At 39.4% G+C, this 18,229-nt stretch overlaps 1 protein-coding gene across 1 annotated transcript in view; it reads right to left on the bottom strand.

The window, feature by feature from the left end:
• LOC131680791 (connectin-like) overlaps positions 1-12,470 on the bottom strand; it is a 76,391-nt gene extending 63,921 nt beyond the window's left edge. The window contains exon 1 of the mRNA XM_058961502.1: positions 12,358-12,470. The gene's annotated coding sequence lies outside the window, so the exon portion shown is untranslated. The remainder of the gene's footprint in view (positions 1-12,357) is intronic.
• Between the last annotated feature and the right edge of the window lie 5,759 nt (positions 12,471-18,229).

Raw genomic sequence — 18,229 nt, 5'->3', positions numbered from 1 at the left:
ATAATGATAATACATATGGGAAAATGTACTTTTGCAAATAAAATATTTTAAATAATCCATAAAGAATTGTAAAACGATCCATAAAAAAGTTGTCAATGTTCCATAAAACAAAACTGAAAATCCATAAAACAGTGTGAATGATCCATAAAAAAGGGTGATTTGATCCATAGACTATGTAAAATTGAACCATAAAATGGTCGCAAAAGAGCACTAAAATAGTAATAAAAGAGCAATTAAAATCAACCAATGCCCCATAAAAATATTGGAAATGTTCCATAAAATGATACATTTTGCGCCATAAATTAACTGACATTGATCCATAGAATATTAACAATGTACATTAAAACACGTCTATATGTTCAATAATATCGACAAAAATGTTTCACGGTATTACAAATTGGAGCAATAAAATGTCAGAAAAAGTTCCATAAATTTGATGAAAATTTTTGCTAAATAATTTTACTTGGTCCATAAAAGATGTATAAATGAACATTTGAAATGATTCATATATCGAACGTTAAATTATGGTTCATGGATATTTACAAAACGATCCATAAGAAAAGAAAATGTAAAACGATCCATTAATATGTGCTTATGAACTAGAAAAAAAATTAATGAATTCATGCGAAATTTTATTGTAAATTGAAAAAATAAATTGTACTTAATAATTCTCATAACAGTGACAGTGTTTTAACAAGTGAGCTTATACTGGGAGCTAGTGTGATGCGGCTTGGCCGCATATCCGAGGCCAAGGATCCGAAGCGGCGCAAAGCCGCTGAGGATCCGTTGGACGAGGCATTGATTATCCCGTAGTTGGAAATGCAAGCAAACCTGTGGTCCTCTCGTTTGCCCGGTTTACTTAAACATAGGGGCTATAGCTAGTTAAAAGCCGACTGAGCGGTAGCGAAGTCGGACAGTGCACTAGAAAGCGATGTGGCGTAGCCACATTAGTCAGTGTTCGTGTATAATGTGTCCGCTTTCGCTTCAGATAGTTATTCAGATAGTATTTGCGACTCATACCAGCCTGTATCAGTGGTCTAATAACTTTCAGCGCTCTAATATCATAAATACCCTGACGTTTAAAGAGTTGCCATAATGATTTCAGGTTAGCTAAGGTCAGTTAGCTGACTAGTGGGATACGGAAGCTGAAGTTTAACTATAATGTATGCATTGTTTGTTGTACTTTGACATTACAACCAAATGTAATAAACTTTATTATTAGTTCGAATAGCAAAAATTTCGAATGAATTCATTACATTTAATTTTTCTGATGCATAAGCACATATTAATGGATCATTTTACATTTTCTTTTCCTATGGATCGTTTTGTAAATATCCATGAACCATAATTTAACGTTCGATATATGAATCATTTCTAATACATCTTCTATGGACCAAGAAAAATTATTTAGCAAACATTTTTTATCAAATTTATGGAACTTTTTCTGACATTTTATTGCTCCAATTTGTAATACCGTGGAACATTTTTGTCGATATTATTGAACATATAGACGTGTTTTAATGTACATTGTTAATATTCTATGGATCAATGTCAGTTAATTTATGGCGCAAAATGTATCATTTTATGGAACATTTCCAATATTTTTATGGGGCATTGGTTGATTTTAATTGCTCTTTTATTACTATTTTAGTGCTCTTTTGCGACCATTTTATGGTTCAATTTTACATAATCTATGGATCAAATCACACTTTTTTATGGATCATTCACACTGTTTTATGGAACATGGACAACTTTTTTATGGATCGTTTTTCAATTTTTTATGGATCATTTTTGTTGTTTTAGCGGCACAAACTTAGGGCTGCCTAATACATATAGTTGAGATCGTTTATATTGTCTATTATTTGAGGTAGTGAACTCTATTTTATATTCTTCTACCGGAAAATTGTTGATAGAACGTCTGCCAGTTACGTAATGAAAAAACAATTAGAGTCAGTTAACAAACCACTGATATATGGCCTTTTTAAGTAAACATTCCAAATTTTAATCAATTTTTTTAATTTACACGTTATAGTTAACGTTAGGTAGAACCCTATTTTCATATTTTTTCATCGCAGCATATAAGTAACACCTTTTGGGCATTATATTTGTGCAATTAAATGGTAAGGTTTTTCTTTGAAACAGCGACACGTATATAGTCAAAGGACAAATATGGCTTCATGCTTGAAATCTGGTAGAAAACCCATCATTGACCGCATACCGCATTCAAATCGTTATAACTTTCGATTCCGTCAATGAAATATTTTCAAACTTTCAGCGGATATACTTGATTACTATATCTTTCGAATGCCAAGTACCCAATAAGTAGACAAATATTTTTTTGTTTATAAAGATAGGATCAAACCCGTGGGTGTTTGCTGGTAGCCTTATGAAACGTATCATAAAACTTGAAATCGCCATTTCTCTCGAATCTCTCGATGGATCATTTTAAAATTCACTGAGAAGATACTTGGATACTGTATCTTTCGAATGCCGTATGCCAAATTTATGGTCATTTTTTCAGTTAATAATGGTTTTAGACACACCGTGGGTATGTGATGGGAACGTATTTCTCCTCTGGTTGTGGGGCTCAGAGCTGCAAATTTTTGCCAGGTTGTTTTGAAATTGAAGGAAGAACAAATCTCAAATCATGCCCTACTATGTTCAATTCGCAGTTTTTCGTTTTCATGATTCATTCAAACAGCCGGGCTGTTCCATCATTTTCCATTCATTTTCGATTTCATTGACCCTGTGAATATCTCTGTACTGGGATATTGACTAGATTTTTCAAGCAAAACTATTCTGAACATACTTCTTACTGTTCATGTAAGCTTTAAAACACAAGATATGTCAACATTTAACCTAAGCTGGCCTCTACAGAGCAGATGACAACTTTGGTTGGTGAATGAAAAAGCATCAATTTGAAATGAAAACGTATGGTTTGGTTATGAAAAACCCACCAACTTGAAAGTGAATGATTAAGGGAGGCTTTGAATTTGAATCATGGTTGGGTTTGATTGAGCTGAAAGTTGGCATTTGAAAATGAAAATTTGCACCACTGATGGGGCTACTTCTGAGATAGTAGGTCTTCAAATTTAATGGTTTCGAAATTGTGTGATTTTGGCCATAAGGAGCTCTTTTCCAACATTCATTTCACTTTTTTAACTTTGAGAGAGTGATATTGAATATACCGTTCAATTATGTCTTTTAGTTTAGTAGTCAAATGATTTTTTTTATTTTTCGTTATTTTCAGTCCCACTGGGTTGATGATACAAAAATACTGAGATGCTCATAGGAACCGATCCTATCGTATGAGAGACAAACGGAGAACGCATTTTTCATCATTTATTTTCTTTTTCCGACGGGCCGTATCGGGTCTCGACACACATGAGTCTATTTATTTTGTCGAACAATGTTAGTGGTCTGCCTTTTGCCATCGTTCGAAGGATCTTTCTGAACTAGAAGAATTTGTCTTCGATAATATTAAAAATTGAATAGTATACTTACGGTTGTCCCTTTTTATCAGTCATATGTAGAAGTGGTAACTTTAAGGATTACTAGCTACGGGCTTGGTTGCATAACCTCGTAAACATAGAAACATTTGAAATTATAATGTCCATCTTAACTCGATGTATAAATCAAATATAATGATAACCTCTTTTTATGGTCTGAAGTTAGTATTAAGATCCCTAGCTAAGTATGTTTGAAAGTGTAAACTGGAAAACCTGTGAACAGTAAAGAACTCAATCATGTAATCGGTAAGGTTAAAAGTAACAACCACTTGGATGTCTTTTGGTTTCAGAATCGCCGTCAATACAAAATAACCATGTTCGGTCTGTTATTTTATAATTCGGATAAAGGGTCCACCAGCACAATATTTTTTGAAAAAATGTTAATTACCTTAGACACCTGCTTATCATTTATTCTTTGGAAAAGCTACCAGTGTTTAAAAATAAAAGAAATCGTATTCATCTTGAGCTACTGTCTAGTTTCACAGTCTACAGCACAGACTGCTTCTTCTTCGAACCTATCGACATCATCACAAACGCGGCGCCGTTCGTATTTAGGCAATCAAATAAGAATAACACAAGATTATTTATCATCTTCGCTTACTTTCTGTGTGTAAACGTTGAAACTTGTACAGCTCCTAATCCCTCGGAACGATTGATTGGAACCAATTCAACGACGTTTGTTCGGAGTACTCTTGCTGATATTTATTACCGACAATCCCTGCTGGTACGCTGGTGGCGCTGTCAACGTTTGATGTCGCTTGTTGAGACTCTCGCATAAACCAAGCCAACCGTACTTCATCAGAAATAAAATAAGCAATAAATGAACTGTAATATTTCCTTGAAATATCAATTGACCATTTTTCCAGAGCCCGCTTCCTTTCGGGTAGAATTATTCGTTTCGCCGATTTTCATCGTTCACCCCCCCCCCCCCCTTTCGTTTCCCCGTGATAATTCAAACCGCTTCAAGCTGCAAGTCTGTACATTCGGCGCTGCTGGCTGCAATTCGTGCTCAACTCGAATGGCAGAAGTTGATCCGTTCCCAAAATCCGTTTCGCTTCATCGCCGTCGCCGCTGCTGATTCAGGACCGTTTTGCGCAAAGTCTTCACACTAGCACTCGTTATCGTTCCGGTTCCCCGGGAATGGGTGGTAAGCGTGGCAGTGGACGTGACTTCGAGGCGCGGTGAAGCGATTCCGAAGGCGCCTTGTTGTCTCGAAACAGGAAATTACTCGATAATAAAGCTGTTCTCGCACTGCCAGGCAAGCCAGGAGGGTCCGGCATGAGGACCCGTTCTGCTGGCTGGTTGCCTGTCTGCCTGATTTGGTCCCTCGATTCTACTTTTTCCACTGTTTTTTTTTTGGTTGTAGCATTTCTCCTTGCACATTCCGAGATCACTGGGTTTTCAGCGAAGAAGCTGACTTTCTAGCATTATCTTTTCCACTTCCTCACATCAGCTTCGTTTTCCTCTTCCATCCACTATCAAACGCTCAAAATAAGGCGATTAACGTCGGTTTGGCTCAATTGTTGTGGAACCGAGACTGGGGAACTTTGGTATTTTTGCTTCGGCTGTTGATATTTTTGTTGTGCTGATGGAAAGTTCAGCAAAAATGCAAGCACAAATGAGATTACTCGCTGGCTAGGGGAGGAAATAACTGCAATACAATGCGAAATAGCGATTATTTCGATCATTTTCGGATGATCTATGAAAATTGAACGGGTATTTGGAGTAAACTCTTTCAGGCTGGGTTGTAAATAGAACCGAATTATTGTGAGAGCCGTCTGCAGGTCATTCGAGATTCTTGGGGGCAATTTATATTTAACGACTGTGGCGAAATGCTTATCAAGACGATGAATCTAATAAAATTCCTCTGAGACGAATTAGAAAAGTTTACGTATATTTTTTATTATCTTTCTTCAATTGATACGCCAGAATTACACCACAGAACTTCTTAAAGGGCTGACACGAAATTATGGCGACACCGAAAATGTCATGCCAAGTTTCTTATAATGTTTAAAATCAAACCAAAATTTTAGGGTAGTTTTATACATATATTTACTTCAAAAATCAAAAGATCGATGGAGCCTTGAGTGTAAAATTAATCGCATTTTCGCTTGATGCCCTCCATCAAAGTCTTTACAGTGTCATCCGGTACCAGTTTCTCAGTTTTTTTTCCATTTTCTTAACATGTCCTTCTCGTCTTTGACTGTCTTCTTGCTCTTCCGAAGTTCCCGCTTCATCATTGCCCAGTACTTCTCCACAGGGCGCAGCTCCGGACAGTTTGGCGGATTCATGTCCTTTGGAACAAAATGGACAGAATTGGCCTCATAGCACTCCAGGACACTTTTAGAATAGTGGCATGATGCCAAATCTGGCCAAAATAGCGGAGCTTCGTCGTGCTGCTGCAAGAACGGCAAAAGGCGCTTCTCGAGGCACTCAGATTTGTAGATCTCGCCATTTACTGTGCCCTTTGTTACGAAAGGCTCACTCCTCAGTCCGCAAGAGCAGATGGCCTGCCAAATGAGATATTTGGAGGCGAACTTCGACATTTTCTTCTTCTTAAATTTGTCGTCCACATAGAACTTGCTCTTGCCGGTGAAAACCTTCAACCCCGGAATTTGCTTAAAATCGGCTTTTATATACGTTTCGCCGTCCATCACACAGCAGCCATATTTTGTCAGCATCTTCTCGTAGAGCTTCCGTGCCCGAGTCTTAGCTGTCGATTGTTGCCGCTCATCGCGGTTTGGAAAGTTCTGTACCTTGTATGTATGTAGTCCAACTCTCTTCTTTGCATTCTGAACGTAGCTCTGCGACATGCCGATCTTTTTAGCCAAACCACGGCTTGAGACGTTGGGATTTGCTTTAATCATCCGCCTTTCCCTCCGTCTTTTTGTTCTCCGGTCCCGGTTTTCTTCCAGCTCCTTTGCCGTGGTCCAACGTCAACCGCTCCTGGAACCGCTTCAACAATCTGGAGACGGTTGAATGGTGAATGTTCAACATTTTTCCCATCTGCCGGTGCGACAGATCAGGAAATTCCAGGTGTTTGGAAAGAATTTGTTCTATCGATTCGCGTTGGTTCACCTCAATTTTCGTTGAATCGAAAAACACGACTTCGAGTTTGACAGCATGTAAACAATACACATCAATGAGAAAGTGTGCAAAATTTGGTTGATTTTTACCGAATGGTAAAAAAGTTATGCCCTGTTGAATGTGTCGCAATAATTTCGTGTTCGCCCTTTACAACCGGAGCTCGTTCATTGCAGTTATTTGGATCTGAAATCATTGTCGCAGATCACGTTAAATACGCTGGGTTAATTCTTGACTCAAAATTCAATTGAACAGCTCACTCCGATTTCAGGATCAAGAAAGCTTGCTTGCCTTTCGGTCAATGTAGATGGGCTTTCAGCAAATCAGTGGGACTCAAACCCAAGTACATTCAGTTGATCTACTGGTTTACGGTTGCCTTGTTTGGTGGCAGAAGGGAGAAGTTATGATAATCCAACCAAGGTTAAACCATCTTCAGAGGTCTTGATGGGGATGACTGAGCTCTGCTGGTGCGTTCTCGACAGCACCTACTACTGCTCTAGAGGCACTCTTGAACATAAAACCACTTTATGTGGTTCTGAAAAAAGAAGCACTTTTTTGTGCATACCGTCTTAAGCTTACTAGCCTGTGATTGTGGCCCTAAATGGTTACTTGGGATGAGTATACACTTGCTCCCAGTGACCTTACACTCACATGTAGTTTTCCATTAAAATTTTTTTTTGAGAATTCCTCCTCGCGAGGCAAGAACTTGAAGAATACGTAGTTTGTTATACTGACGGTTCTTTGTTGAAGGGCCAATCCGGTGCTGGTGTTGTCATGAAATGAGATTAAACCAATCTCATTCGCTTGGTAGATACTGTATCATATTCCAAGCATAAATCTTTGCGATTCTGTGCGGCAGACAATCGGCACTTCAGCAGGGAATTTGCGGTAAAAGAATCTATTTTTGCTCTGACAGTCAGGCTGCCCTGAAAGCACTTTACTCGGCAGAGTTGAGATCGAAATTCGTAATCGCATGTCGAGCTCAAATTAAAGAACTCAGCATTTCAAATGCTATTTACCTTCTATGGATACCCTGTCATTCCGGTATTACTGGAAATGAATGGGCGGACGAAATGGTTAGAGCGGGCACTGCAACTGATGGTGAACTTGCATTCAAAGAAAAACTTTTCATCCTGATGTGAGTTCGAAAATGTCTAAAAATTTGCTGTATTTTTCCAAACACGATTGCAGTATTCTAGTCATGGCACTGACAGGACATTGCAAACTCAATTGTCACACTGCTACTATTCAGCATGTTGAGTTTTATTCGTGTGATCTTTGTGAATCCTACTACGCAACTTCACATCATAAGATATGTAACTGCCTTGCAGTAATGCAATTGCGTATTCGGACTTTGGGTTCTCCATACATAGACGAACCTATGTACAGAGATCTGACATTCAGTGTGGTAGACAGTTATAGTTTGCTGGGAAGTCCTAAGAACCAAAACGATTGCAGCTAAAGCTAACCTAACTAAAGTGCAGAAGCTAGCCTGTCTCTCTATCACAGGCGCTATGAAATTAACACCCACTACAGTTATGGAAGACATGCTTCATCTACCTTCATTACACAAACATGTTATGAGGGAAGCGTGGCTTGGCTCTCTGAGAGTGCTAAAGGGTAAACCACTATTTGATGGGGATTTAAATGGTCACCTGAGTATAATAAAGGAATTCAAACTAAACACTGTCTTGACTACAGTTCAAGATAAAATGGAGGCTAAACCGAACTGCGATATCTCATATGAGGTCCACATAGTCGATCGTTAGATATGGGATGTAGGGGGTCCCATACTGCCTCAAGGTACAATATCATTCTATACGGATGGTTCTAAAATGGGTGAGTTGACTGGCTCGGGAGTCTACGGATCAAGAAGTAAAGAAGCGATATCAATGGGAAAGTGGCCTACAGTTTTCCAGGCTGAGGTATATGCAATATACATCTACTCGGAGGTCTGTAGGAAACGAAACTACAGACATGCAATCTTCTTCTCGGACATCCAAACAGCACTGTTGGCATTAAGGTCGTCGAAATGTGAGTCCAAGCTAGTTTGGGAGTGCATCACATCTTTACAACAAATTGCAACTCGGAATAAAGTAATGATATTCTGGGTACCTGGCCGCCAAAGAATCGAGGGTAACGAAGTGACCGATGAATTAGCGAGGCGTGGTTCATCAAACATGTTTGTTGGACCACAACCATTTCTAGGCATATCAAACTTTCGGTTTGGGCAAGGGACCAACTATTAAACGTCCGGCGTAACGTAGAAGGCGTTCGACAAGCTAAGAAATTCATACATCCAGATACAACGAGAGCCAAAAAACAAATGGATCTAAAACGAAAAGATTTACTCATAATCACAAGTTTATTTACGGGACATTGTCCTGCTAAGTATCATCTGAAAAAAATTGGCAAAAGTCAAGATGACAATTGTCGATTCTATAACCACGAGCCCGAAAGCTCGGAACATATTCTCTGCCATTGTGCAGTACTATTTCTTCGAAGGGAGCGATACTTCGGAAGGCATCTTATGACGCCTCGCGAGGTATGGCATAGCTGTCCTAAACGGATCCTTAGCTACATTAATATTGTACTACCCGGTTGGGATGACACATGTAGACAAACAAACAACTCGCTTCCAACTATATTGGATTCGGGTAATTTGTACCATGTAGAGCAAACAGGGGCAGCCACTAAAGATAATCTGAATAGTGGTCGCAGTGGCAAAGTTTCCCCTAACAAAAATGACTATTGCAGAGAAATTACAGCAGTAATTTTGCAGTATTGACGACTAATCTAGGGTTGTGGTACCGGTTATACCGGTGCGGAAAATCCTAGGAATATCGACCCATTTCTAGTACCGAAAAACCGGTACTGAACAAAAGTAAAAACCGGTAGTTTCGGTGCCACACATTAAAAGCTGCATTGTTTTTTAAACTTTTTTTGCATATTCGTATTTGGAGCAAGTCAAAAGATGTTAAATTAAATCTTTCCACAAATAGACACGACTTACCGTGAAGCACGGTAACGAATTTTGTTATAATTTGACAGTTGATTTAAAATTAATTAAAACATCAATTCATTTCTATTTATTTTAATTCCAGTATGGTTGAAAAATATTTGACATATTAAACCATATGAATAAAAGTATAGTATAATTTGCTTTTTGTGGTTTCAATTATGTACAATTTAACTGAATTATTGAAAATATTTGCAACCATCTTGTGTTAATGTCTCGTGTGCGCGACTTGCCATTTCACGTGGAAAAAACCTTTTTTCGCGACGGGGAATCATTTGTTTCCCAGCCAACAGCATCTTCGGGGTCATTCATTTCTCTCTCATCGTTGTACACATCTATGTTGTCATCGTTTATACTCTCTTGATGCTCGCAATCAGATTTTATTCCTTGCTTCTTACACGTACTGGTCATAAGTGTGAACCTTCCGTCATTGTTATTAATTTACTGGTGCTGGCTGTTGATTTTGAGGCACTGAACTCAGTATGATATTCAGTATTGTATTATCTGATGACGGAACTAGAACGTTTTTAATTGTCTATGCAAAAATCAGTGTGTTTAATAGTTCAACCATGCGTTTTACTTTGCAGTTTTAGTAAGCAAGAAATAAGTTACTTCAACTGCATCCTTATTGCTAAAACTTCGTTGGGAGAACTAGGAAAGTAAGACCAACGTATTTGGTCGGAGCTCCACTTCTTGCTCCTGCAACTTACAAGATTCGATAGATCACTCGACAAGAACAGACTTAAAGGTTTCCTTTGTTCTTAATACAATCTACACAAGTTTAAAATAACCGTTTTTGTCGTTCGCTTTGCGCTGACAGAGGCTGAAAGTATGCTGAGTATCCATTGAGTGACCATTGTCGTTGGTGATTATAAACACACTGAAAGAACTACTTAATTTTCAAAGCATTGACAGCAGCTAACCATTTTGGATTTGATAGGCATATTAAACGCTTTGAATTGCGTGATTTGTAGTTTGCTGGTGGAAGAGAGGTATTGATGCATTATACTGTAATGGAGTAAAGTGTGCTGTACTTCAGTACCGTGGAACCACAGTTTTCGACAAAATTTGTCGTTACTGAGGACCTTAGACCAATCCTTGAAAGGTCTGATGAAAAAAGGGATTTAAACTGAACTATGGCCTCCAAACAGTCACGGCAAAACTTTATAAACCTAAATCAGTTTAAGTCGTATATGACTGACAATATCTCTTCGGGGCTGTTGGCGTTCTGTTATTTCAATTTCTCCTCGTGGGTGTTGATATATTATTTATTTACTTAGGAGTGAACGAATACTTCCGTTTTGTCTACGTTCTTTGTGTCATAATTTCCTTATCCCTAACCTTACCACATCTCCAATCCTGCCCATCAGAAAAATAATGAAAAGCACATCACTGTAAGGCATAAATCTTCGTTCAACGTGGGGAACGTGCCATTCGAGCTAGTCGCTACTGCTTCCTGATTGCTGGTGATACGAGGTTTTTGACTAGTTAATATACCACGAAACACTAGAAAATACAGCAATATCAAGCGAGTTCTGGATTTAGTCTTCGGGTTTGTAATATTTGTGAATATTTTCTGAGAAATAGACACATTGTACCAATCAACTTTACAGACGGTTGATTTGTCATTTTTAGTTTTAAAGTGGCTTTTAGGCAACTAATCAAAATTATTAGTTGCATAAATATTACACTTTTCCTGGGTAAAATAATGTTTTTGCCGTACCGGCTTTACTAAGTTGAAGCCTATATTATTTTATTTATATCCTATCAAATTTTTTTCGCACAAAATACTGCACATTTGCACATGATTTGAACTCTCTTATTTGTACTGTGCAGATTCAAGTCAATGAGTATGAGTGACCATCACTGGCCAATGCATGACAATCTTCTCTCGAATTTAAATACTTGCTATCGTTTTTTGATTGATGTTTTTCGGTGATTATATTAAAAACTTTTCCTACTGTTTAGTAGGAACATCAATCAAAAAACGATAGCATTTACGAACGGTGACCGAAAACAGAAAACAATTTAAATATTTGTAATAGGTTCAAATTTGTCCCTTATAATACCTCGCTATATTGTTTGCCACATTCTGCTCTAATATAATCTACGACGCGACAGTAAATATTTTGTACAGCAAACGACTCGCTAATGCGGAAGTCAACCTGCACGATCTGTACACGGATTATGCGATTTAAAATTTAAGTAATATTATTCGACAATTTAATCATCACAAACCACCTTCGTTCGGTGTATGACCCGCTGGCATCTCGTTTCGGTGATCCCGGACCAACAAGACAAGAATTCAAATTATCTAATTTACCCCGGAGTTACAGGTACAAAAATGCCGAGACAATATCTGACGCATCATGTCACAGCTCTGGCCGACCAGCGAACTATGACTTGCCTCACTTGTACCGAATACAATAGCCCGAGGGGTACACAGGATAATCCGATAATAAATCTACTAATCTGGTCTGCTTGCCTTTTCGCTTTAGTAGTCCGAACCGTACCGATCCGGCAGGACTAAATATTTGATGATACAACTTTTATGTTTTTATTTCGTGCCATCTGCTCGGTCCACGTGTCTGGACGGTTATGGTATGCAGCGAAAGGCAGGCACCCCCGTCGGTGCACTCCCTATAGACAACGAATCGTTGTGATCGTGGAAGGGGAGGACTCGCACCGGTAGAATTAAATAATTGCTTGAAACAGGTCGGACACACTAGAACCGTCCGAGCTCACCTTGTATTCCTATAGCACTGTCTTTTAGATTGCGAACAAGATGACTTTGCTGATGCCGTGTCCCATAAGCTCGGTGACCGTAACGAGAAAATGAATAATTTCCAGCTGTCCACTTTGTCAGGATCAAATAGGACTAGCAAGATTGATTGCGGTTGAACACAATGAATGCTGGCTGGAAGACTTTTGCGGCGGATAGGTTAATGAAGTCGGTCTCCGATTCGAGCCCGGAACAATCTTACAAGAGGTTGATTAAAATGGAATAATAGATTTGGTTGGAATTACTTTTCGGTGCCGTCTTATGGTTACCTGACGCCTTTGCTCACCTGGAATGGAGAAGAAAGAGAGAAAATCGATGTCAGTTGAAATTTAGTTTATGTTTGTGTGTTGTAAATAAGGTTTCTGGTTGTAAAGATTGTACAAAGTACATCAGGAAAAGTAAAATCTGTTTACAACTTTGTAAAGGAGCGAGTCAAAAATAAATACAGTAGCATTGAAAAAAATATGTTCTATCAAGTTATCGAAACAATAGGCATACTATTGTACGTAAACAATAAAAATCCTGATGCATCCGGTCGGGATGCATCGAAAAGGTAACCCAAGTCGACTGCGTAACAGATGAGTGTCATAGCAACTACATTATGTCACCTTCTGTGACAGCTTTTATCTGTAAAAATTTCAATGAAGAGTGTACAATGGGGTGGGTAAGACAAAACAACGCCGTCTGAGCCAATCCAGCCCATGATTGATCACGCCCGAGATTACAAGGAGAGAGACGTCAAATAATTGCTTTTCTCATCACTGTTCTATCCAATCGTATGGGCTCCACATTCCTAATCTAGAATTCCACCCCGCCGAAAGGCCATTATTGTAATTGGAACCGCGATGCGGAAGCAGCCGCGTTCTATAACAAGGTAAACATTTTCTAACCACGCACAAGCAACTCGTTTTTGTTATTTTCCAAATGGATCATAATATCTATGTGTGGCAACCGTTTGCTATGTCATCTGTGCCGACGAGAGGAGGGATCGCGAAGCATTTTCCGGGAAAAAGAAAAAAAGCAACGCGTCACAAAAGAAAACCCCGACTGCCGCCGAACCGGATAATTTTCTATTTTCGCAGCGGAAGGCGGCAGCTGCAAAGGAATGAAATGAAAATATTTTCTCCTGTATGCACTCAGGAATGTACACTTCCGTTTGTAATGCCTACAATGCGTAGTAGTAGTTTGCATTGAATGTGGGAAAAAGTTAAATTTAAAAAAAGTTAAAGCTGTTCTAGAGCACCACTTTTCAATAATTTTGTTAGGCAGTTTGTTTGTTAGGTATCTTTGAACTGCAAGGATACACCAATAACCTATCAGAGTGTAGACGGTAACTACAAACTACTAACTACTGGATTGGATGCTGGCCCTGCAATCCATCGTAATCAAGCTAGTTGTTCACTGCCTAAGGTTTAGGAATTCTTTAATGCAAGCAGCTATTCAGTTCTGATAGCTGAAACACAAAGCTCCGGTACCGGTCTCAAATGAATGAGGTATTTTCTTAGTTTCACCCACATTCTGCAGACTAGAAACAGCTTCATTAAATTAATTTATTGTTATGGAGATGTCGGAAGACCCAGGTAATAACGTCAATAGAACATCACATGCTTCATATTTGTTTAGGGCTCTTACTTGTTTAATGAATGAAACTATCTGACTGCTGTTTATGGGAATAGCAGATACATGATAGGACCGAATTCCGTTTCAATATTTATGTTTGTGACGGTGAAGATTGAGTCATAATCATGAATTCATCTAAACATAGTTTACTCAGAATACGACGAGCTTCTTTGGTTACCTGTTGCTTGCATTTGGTTACCTAGTTGTTTACTTATCATCACGAAAACTCAATTTCGCATGATAGGACGTAGCTCCGGACAGTTCGGTGAATTTGGGACCGTCCGGGTCAAAATAGATATTATTGGCTTCTAAATATGCAAAACATCACTGACGCAGTGAAAAGATGCCGAACCAGAAAGAGTACATTATGACTGCACAGAAGTGGCTAAAATCGTTTCTGTAAACAATCTTTTTGGTAGATAGTCTGGGATACCTTCCTGTTGATTCGAAGTTTTTGCTGGTTCATCCACTGTTGCAGATTACCTGTCCAACCAAATATTACTTGGGAAACATGGATTGCTTCATCATTCAGAACTACTTTGTTACTTCATTTCGTTTGATATCAGTATGGAAAAATGCCATGAAGCTGTTTGGTGTCTTCTGCGTCCCATGTTTTGTCATCCATTACCACGTAGAAAGATATGGTCAAAAATCTACGATTTTTTTGAAACAAGTATTTAGCCCTCAAATTCTGCCTATCACTATGGTACGGAACCGTCATTACCTCGAATGACTTCATTTCTAAAAAAGCTAAAGCTAAAAAGCTTGAAGAATTGACTTTTATATCATTCAAAGTCGGAATCGGACCGCACCTGAAAGATGCTGCCCTCTCGGCGTCAACATGGCAAAGAGGAATTATTTTCCGGCAGTTTGACTTTCGTCCCTCAAATTTCCGTACCCCGGTTCGTATCCAACCTAAAATCGGCCAATAATAGTGAAATTACTCCTGACCATCTCTCTCATTCTGCCCGCATTCTGCCTCCGGATCAGCTGGTTAGAAATACATGCATACGCCATCCGTTTACTCTGCTCCATCAGAACGTGAGAGGTCTCCGAACAAAGATTAAATCCTTATATGGGGCACTAACCATCTGTGAGTACGATATTATTGCGTTTACCGAGACTTGGTTGAATGATAAATTTTTGAATGCTGAACTAACTTCTAACTATACGCTTCATCGATGCGATCGTAACCCTCGCACCAGCACACACCAGCGCGGCGGCGGTGTTATGGTAGGTGTAAAAAATCATTTAAACAGCAGCACAATTTCCCTCATCGATGATGATAGCTTGGAACAAATAGTTGTCCAAGTCAAATTAAATACCGGCTGTCTTTATATATGTACCGTTTATATTCCTCCTAACTCTGAAACCGGCTTATACGAAAAGCACGCTTCATGCATACAGCAAATAAGCGATCGAGCGGCTGAGTGTGATACTATTGTCGTGGTTGGAGATTATAACGTTCCTCATCTGAACTGGTTATATGACAATGATATAGGTGCTTTTCTACCCAGCAATGCAACCTCTGAACGAGAAGTGTCTCTTGTTGAATTTGTTGTTTCTTCCGGATTGAAACAAATCAATTATCTCGAAAATGACAACAATAGATTACTTGATCTTGCTTTTGTTAATGAGCCGAGCATGTTTGAGCTAACCGAGCCCCCTTTGCCGTTGATGAGAGTTGATTCGCATCACAGACCGTTTATAATGATATTAGATTTGGATACGGAATGTGTCGATACTGCAGTCGATTGCGATTTTGACTTCAATCGGTGTGATTTTTCAGCGTTGAATTCTGAGGTAGCGAATATTCAATGGGACGAAATTCTTACTGCTGGTTCGGTTGATGATGCTGTCACTGTGTTTTATGACACACTTTACGAAATAATGCGACGAATTATTCCAATTAGAACGCGTATTAGGAGAAGGGAGAATCAGCCATGGTTTGATGCGGAATTGAAGAATTTTAAAAACCGGGTGAGGAAAGCGAGGAAAAGATACCTGAAGTCCAGGAGCACACTGCACAAAGCCGAACTCCGTGATTTGGAGGGTCAATACAACAATTTGCATGCACAATGCTATCGCAACTATATTCAACGCATCGAAAGCAATATTCAACGTGATCCTAAATCCTTCTGGTCGTTCGTCAACCGTCGTAGGAGCTCGAAAGGAATACCCCTTAATGTTCGCTATAAAGGAAGTTCGGCTGCTACGTCATTGGATGCCGCAAACATGTTCTCGACTTTCTTCCAAAGCGTGTTAAGTAATAACTCACCACCTTTGTTGGAATCGTACCTGAGCACTTTGCCGCTGCACAACCTGAATTTATCTCGTATTATTTTCTCTCGTGAGGATGTTCTCGTCAAGTTGCAGTCTTTAGATGCGTCCAAGGGAGCGGGACCCGATCATTTACCACCATCGTTCATCCAAAACTGTGCGGACTCTCTCGCATTTCCAGTGTCCGTTATTTTCAATCGATCGTTGACTGACGCTGTTTTTCCTAGTTACTGGAAATCTGCTGCTATCACACCTGTGCACAAGAGTGGTAGCGTTCATGATGTGGAGAACTATCGGGCGATATCGATTCTCAGCTGCCTCCCGAAGGTATTTGAACGATTGATATACGACATTGTTTATCAGTCTGTGCGTCATATCATCGTTGAGGAACAACATGGCTTCGTCAGTAAACGATCTACAACCACAAACCTTATGGCGTATGTATCCAGCATCATCGACAAACTTGACAAGCGACAACAAGTTGATTCCATTTATGTTGACTTGTCAAAGGCCTTCGACCGTGTTCCGCATCGCCTTGCTGTCGAGAAGCTTAAACGCATTGGATTCCCGGACTGGTTAACAGATTGGATTGCTTCTTATCTCGCAGGACGAAGCGCTTTTGTTCGATTAGGTGATACACTTTCTACACCTTTTGATATCTGTTCTGGTGTGCCACAAGGCAGTCATCTTGGACCATTGCTCTTCATTTTGTTTATAAATGATCTTGGCACGGTTTTGAAATCTCCGAAATCTATGTTTGCCGATGATTTGAAATTCTACCGACTTATAAAATCTTTGGAGGATTGTAAATTACTTCAGCTAGACATTGACGCTTTGTTAAATTGGTGCACCATCAATGGAATGGAGGTGAATATAGAAAAATGCAGCGTGATTACATTCACTCGGATCCTATCGCCGAACATGTTTAATTATAAAATGTCGTCAGCCAACTTGCACCGCAACTTCGTCGTCAAAGATTTGGGAGTTTATTTGGACAACAAGTTAACTTTCTCCGAGCATGTAGCGTCTACTATCGCCAAAGCGTTCTGCATGTTAGGATTTTTAAGGCGAAACACTCAGTCGTTCCAGAATGTGTACAGTTTGAAAACGCTTTATTGTTCGCTTGTACGCAGCATCTTGGAGTATGCCGTTCCTGTTTGGGCTCCTTATCACGGAGTCCACATTAACAGCATTGAGAGGGTGCAGAAATGTTTCATCAGGTATGCTCTTCGCCTTTTACCTTGGACCGACCCAGTTCGTTTGCCGCCGTATGTGCAACGTTGCGCATTAATCCACCTGCCTACGCTTGCTGACAGGAGAATCAAACATCAACGAATGCTTATTTTTGACATCCTGGACGGGAACATTGAAAGCAGCCAACTCTTGGGTCAACTTAATTTCAATGCACCTAGAAGACAAACACGCCAAGTGGACTTTTTCCGTTTACCGTTGTGCCGTACGCAATTCGGACGAAACAACCCGTTAAATGTATGTTGTCGTGTGTTTAATCAAGTTTCATGTTTTTTCGATTTTAATGTTGCAAGATGTACTTTTAGTATTAGGATTAGTTGATAAGCCAGTCTGTGCGATTAATAGTCGAAGACCTGTATATAAATAAATTTCTTGATAATGCATTTGATGAATAATGCAGCTGAATCTTGAATCCGAAGTATCTCAAAAACGGGCACGGTTTGGATCAAGGTGCTTAGAGTTCTAAGGTGATTCGTCTTCGGCAGTAACTAGGTGAGGAATAGGGTAAGCATGCAGCAGACTGCGGGGAAGAAAAATGACAGCGAACAACATTGTTTACCCACTGAAATCAAAGCAAGCATATGGAGAGAACTAGTAAACAATGTTGTTAGCTGTCGTTTCTAAAACCAACATGGCTGATCGGCGTTTTTGAGGATCTTATCACCTGAGAATTAAAACTCCCTG

This window comes from Topomyia yanbarensis, chromosome 2 (genome assembly GCF_030247195.1).
Source record: "Topomyia yanbarensis strain Yona2022 chromosome 2, ASM3024719v1, whole genome shotgun sequence".
In the NCBI taxonomy this organism is placed as follows: Eukaryota; Metazoa; Arthropoda; class Insecta; order Diptera; family Culicidae; genus Topomyia; species Topomyia yanbarensis.
The sequence above is the reverse complement of the archived record's forward strand: the minus strand, read 5'-3'. Positions and strand labels throughout refer to the sequence as shown.